Here is a 5,953-nt window from a genome sequence, read left to right on the forward strand (position 1 = left end):
ATGAGTGATGAGTGTAAAAAAATGTTATGTGGATCAGTATGTGTGAAAAACTTATTAAATTAGAAATGTTTCCTGGTCCACGTCAAAAATTAGCTGGTGTATCCCGAGGCGGACTCTTGCCCTCTGTCCCCTTGTCATCAGCCTCATGGTGGGCAAGAGGCTCTTAAAAAACTGCAAGTCCTCATCCTCCTCCACCACTGGTGGGGTTGGCTGGGCAATTGCTGGGTAATTGCTGACAGCAGACTTCTTTCGAACGGGGACATCTCCCTCTCCCGTGTTTTGCCCCGGACCTCAGCATTCTCCACCTGGCTGGCTGCTGGCTGACTGGCTGGCTGGCTCACTCTCTACCTGGCTATCTTCCTCTGCCACCAGGGTGGATGGGGGCAGGGTCTGCCGGGGGACATTACTGGACGTCTCACGGTCTATGATGAATGGGGTTAAAAACCCCATCACTGCCATAAAACGCCAGGGCTTGTACCCCCCTGCAGACCCTGCCCCGCTTCTTATTGCCTCCTTCTCCATATTCTTCTCCTTGCGGAACCTGTCCCTCAGAGTCTTCCATCTCTTTTTGCACACATCCTATAATAAAATGAAATGAAATAATAAAGTTAATAAATAATAAAGTACATTTTTTGAATTTACTAAATTATTCCTCCATTTATGAATGCTATTTTTATGCTACATTCCATGCTGGCTAAATATACTGTCTATGCTTGATAGCTGTGCATGTATTATATGTTAAGGGTAATATTGGTATATTATACATATATATATATATATACATTATAGGTATATTAATATATTATTATATTAAGATATAAGATTATATATTATGCTTATTATATTATTTTTTTATTATTATATTAATATATTAAGATATAAGATTATATATTATGCTCATACTTATATTATTATTTTAGTATTATTATATTATATGTTATGCTACATTGCTAGCTGTCCATTTAATGTTAAAATGAAGTAAACTGGATATAAACTCCCCAAACAGTTGAACACCTACCAGTTTCACCAACTGTCTCTGCCACCTCCCGCCATGCCTGGTTCCTCCGGTTTAGGTCCCGGTAGGTGAACAGAGTACAGTCATACAGGACTGGGACATTTGCCATGGCAATGATTAATTTATCCTCCATTTTATGACATATGGAAAATAGTCAAGACCTGCGGTATCAGCATACACGCGGTTTGATTGGCTAGCGCTTGTACTGGCGGGAATTACATAAACGGGATTTGATTGGCTGATGCCAAGCATCGAGCCTCAAAAGTTGAACATTGTTCAACTTTTGATGCCGATAGATGCTCGCGATGCCATGACATGCTCCCCACAATGCAGTTCGGCGAAATTTAAAAATCTTCTACGTCACCCCATTCAAATGAATGGGCGAAGCGTTGAAAGCATTTTTTGATGCCTGTAGTGTAGACGGGGCGTTATACTGTTGCTGCTCTAGAATCACTACAGGTACAGCTGCTAGAGGAGGAGCTGCTTTGTCTAAGCCAGCAGCACACTTTATAAGATCTGCCACATTTAAAAACAAGTGGCAAACGAACCTACACAGTTAAAACTATATAAGCAGCTTTTGTTTTGTCTTGTTTGTAACAATTTCACCAATATTTATTGGCCAGAACTAATCGTACTAGTGATAAGTGGAACAATCTTAATCTGTAATTGTATAAAACTACGCTCACAGGGTATACCAGGGACAGGAACTAACAAATACTGATGCTTTTTACTTACAGAGCCTGCTTTGTAGAAGTCTGTGGGGTTGTCGCCAAGGATAATTGGAAGCTCTCTGAGCACCAAGGTCCGGATATCAGTTTGCTCTGTAGTCTGTTGGGGAGTAAAATGACAACAAGTTACACAGCTAGAATGACAAGAAATTGTTGGTATATTTGACTCTTTACCACAGCTGTAGGACAGGAAAATAAACCGTTTTTTTTTCAGCTGAATCTTTGTCATTAGTTTATTTTTGTATATATGATGTATTTGTGACATTGTCAAACACAGAAAGCATACATACATAGACCCTCACATGTACAATAAAGGGAGTAAAAGAGACCATTCTACCAGGGTCAACAGTTTAACCCGTTACCTTTGAAGACGAACTCTGTCCCGCCCATCACGCAGGTGGAGTAGAGCCCCCGGCTGTAGCGCCCCCGGGCGTAGATGCTGAAGGTGGGGTCTTGGCAGATGGGGTCGGAGTACTGGTAGTAGTGGCCCTCCCAGGTATGGTTGTTGTTGTGGAAGATGAAGTGGCGGGTGAGGAAGAGCACCTCGGGGCGCACCTCACAGCACTGGCTCACCCACTCACCGTACTGCCCCGCGCGGGGCCAGGATGAGGGGGTGCAGCTCGTCGGAGCGGAAGATAATCCGGCAGGCGTGCAACCAAAGGACACATTTTGAATTGGGTTTATTACCAAATGATAACTAGAAAAGAAAACGAAAAAAATACATTAACTCCACTGCACAACGTTAACTAACCTCTGTACAATGTTAACTAACCTATGCAGAACGTTAGCTAAACTCTGCTAATATCCCCTTAAAGAGCCTGTGACACGGTTTTCCCCCATCATCCAAACCCATCAATTTGAGTACATATTGTCCCCTTGAAAACCGTTACTGAACTGATTTTGGATATTTGTACTTTGATAACCATTAATCTGCCTTCAATGTTGACAATTTTCTGGATCTTCTCGCGGATTCTTCAAGTCCCGCCAAATGATGGGTGACGTCATTGCGGGCACAGCGCTCCAGCTGCACCGTCCAGGATCCCAGCATCTGCATGTAAACCTTTATATATATATATACAGTCAGATGTAAACGCACGATGGTGCACACAGCAGCAAGCTCAGACAGCGATGACAGGTTAATGTTGAACGTGCCTGAGAGCTCATATGAGGCTGAAGGATCGGTTTATGTTGTATCTGTTAGAAGTTTAGGAATGAGGTGCGTCAATATGGGCGATCATATGGTCATGTAGCCAGTGGGACTGGGACTAAAAATCATCCCGGGACTCTCGACCGGCCCACTTCGGTACCGCTAGTAAATTGTCAACGGGGGGAGCGGGGGATGTAAAATACAAATATAATGTATAATGTCTGTGTCTTTGACATTAGCGCTGCTCGCCACCTGTGCCCTGTACTACGAAGCCAGTTCAACAGACCCTGGATATGTTTGAGTAACAAACCGCTAAGCGGTCCTACGACGCTGGTTATCAACTCGGTAAATCAAGCCAGGGTTTCTCTCTCCAGCTGAGAGCGCGTTCACGTCTAAGACACGAGTGGATCTGACTTTAATTACATTTGTCTCGAGTGTTTCGTCAACATAATGTGTTAAATAATACTTCTGCATACAGTCTGTGACACTGTGAGTGTTGCACGGCCAGATGAGGCTGGAGAAGCTGACTCAGATAAGGAAATATATGATATATTATGATATTATATGATCGATGATCTGATTGATGATGTAATATGAATGATAAGTGCGACACGTCGGCGTCTTCTCTGCATACGGCAGTTTAAACTGTATTTCCTTTATCCTGTAATATGACTTGAGAGATTTAAACTCCGCACACTGAGTGGATCTCTTTTCTATAGACGCCGGAGGCGGGCAGCGTCAGGTAAAAGAAGTTATTTAGCCTTCTCAAACCTGAGCCTCACGCGCCGCCTATGGGGGATGTGCTAGTTACTTATCCGACCGGCACACTTCGGTACCGGCCCATCGGGATTCGTCCCGATGGCCAGTCCGCCACTGCACCCACAGTCCGCCACTGCACCCAGCCCACGTAAACTGTCAACGGGGGGAGCCTCGCTGAGGGGAAACGGTGGACCTAGTGTCCCGATCGGAGTGGGAATAATAATAATAATCCGTGCATTTTATCCATTAATTTCCCCAACATTGTGGTAAAAAAAAACACACGTTTAATCCATGTTGTTGGTGTACTACAACTACAAAAAGCATCGGTTTGTTTTCTCATCAGTAAATGCAGACCGGCTCAAACAAACGATTTTTAATCATCATCCTCACTCATCATTTAATGTATCATATGTTCGCCGAATTGACATGAAAGCACCAATAAATGTAGTTTCATCCACTTGAGTTTATAACCACAAAAATAATCGATTTGTTTTTATATCACATCCGACGGGAGGAAATTCAGCAGCTCTCACTTTAATCCTAATGTAATCATCATCTTCACCACAATCATCTATGTTTATGTCGCCGGATCGACATGAAAGCACTGACAAATATGAATATACTGTAGTCAACTTCATTAAAACGTTATTAACGTGCCTAAACTCAGTAATTCACCATTTCTACGCATGACAACACACTTTGTCCGTGTTTGGCTCTCGAAGCTTTCCCGCATTGACGTCACTTCCGGCTTCCCCCAAAACTTCAAAATGAGTGAAGGAATTTCCCCGCGATGTTCGAAATTATTGATATTTAACGAAACGGTATCGCTTTTTCTTTTTTAAACTGACGGTTCGAGATTACTAGTAGCCCAATATTTCATTGCACAACAGTTGTTGGGATGGTGTCACAGGCTCTTTAATGACATGCTCTTTTGAACATTTTGCTAAGTTACTGTTATAAATGTGACAAATCACTCATATGCAACCTTATGAAAAGCCTTGTTAAATCGGTTTTGTTACCATATGAACAGACGTTAAAGGTGGGGTAGGTAAGTTTCAGAAACCGGCTCGAGATACACTTTTTGTTATATTCCATGGAATGCTCTTAACATCCCGATAGCAATGAATATCTTTGACAAAAAATCCATAAAAAAATTTCCTCTGTAGAAGCCGTAATACTGTAAAGAGTACAACCAATCCGTTTAGCCGGCCCTGGATGGCCTACCTGCCTGTCAGCCTTCCATCGGGGCACAAACTTATCTCGTGCGCGTTCGTGTGTGTTGGAGGAGGGGCTCTATAAGGAAGTGGCAGATTTTCTCCGGTTATGTATTTTCAAATTCTAGCGATCTCGAGCCTTACCTACCCCACCTTTAAGTAACGTTAGCTAAACCACGTGCAGTTTTAGCGCTAAGCTAACTTGTTGTGAGCAGGTCTTTTAGCTAAGCCTCTGCAGAACGTTAACTAACCTCTGTACAACGTTAACTAACCACTGCAAAACGTTAACTAACCTCTGTACAACATTAACTAACCTCTGCACAACGTTAGCTAAACTCTGTTAATATCCCCTTAATGACATGCTCCTTTGAACATTTTGCTAAGTTACGGTTATAAATGTGACGAATCACTCATATGAAACCTTATGAAAAGCCATTTTAAATCGGTTTTGTTACCATACGATCAGCGTAACGTTAGCTAAACCACATGCAGCTTTAGCGCTAAGCTAACTTGCTGTGAGCAGGTCTTTTAGCTAATACATTTTTGACAGAAAGATATCTACAGATAGATGTTTTCAAACTCACCATTCCACGTAAAGTTCTTTTCAAAATTCGGTCGGACCAGACACAGCAGTCATAATTAGCGGGCTCCTCCGTCTTCACCTCTGACTGCGTGCAGTGCAGCTGCAGCACTCATGCTCATGCTCAATGTGTGTGGAAGCCCCTCCCCTCTCTTGCAGAAACGTAACACACTGAGTTCTCATTCATTCATCTTTGACGTCAACGTCAGGGGAAATCACCCCCTATAAGTAGCCTACGCCACGTGTGTGTGTGTGTGTGTGTGTGTGTGTGTGTGTGTGTGTGTGTGTGTGTGTGTGTGTGTGTGTGTGTGTGTGTGTGTGTGTGTGTGTGTGTGTGTGTACAGTATGTGTGTGTATGTGTACAGTGTGTGTGTGCGCGTGTGTGCTGTATGTGTACAGTATGTATATGTGTGGGTGTGCACTGTATGTGTACAGTATGTGTGTGTGTGTGTGTGTGTGTGTGTACTGTATGTAGATGTGTGTATGTGTACTGTATGTGTACAGTATGTA

General features: G+C 42.9%; 1 long non-coding RNA gene across 1 annotated transcript; it reads right to left on the bottom strand.

Moving 5' to 3' along the window:
• Nucleotides 1–1,755: 1,755 nt before the first annotated feature.
• Nucleotides 1,756–5,577, bottom strand: LOC117441061 (uncharacterized). Its single transcript, XR_004551358.2, has 3 exons — nucleotides 5,448–5,577; nucleotides 2,106–2,440; nucleotides 1,756–1,843 (listed from the first exon to the last, which is right to left on the bottom strand). It is a non-coding gene; the product is annotated as an uncharacterized lncRNA (long non-coding RNA).
• Between the last annotated feature and the right edge of the window lie 376 nt (nucleotides 5,578–5,953).

Source organism: Pseudochaenichthys georgianus, unplaced genomic scaffold (assembly GCF_902827115.2).
Source record: "Pseudochaenichthys georgianus unplaced genomic scaffold, fPseGeo1.2 scaffold_1441_arrow_ctg1, whole genome shotgun sequence".
Classification (NCBI taxonomy): Eukaryota; Metazoa; Chordata; class Actinopteri; order Perciformes; family Channichthyidae; genus Pseudochaenichthys; species Pseudochaenichthys georgianus.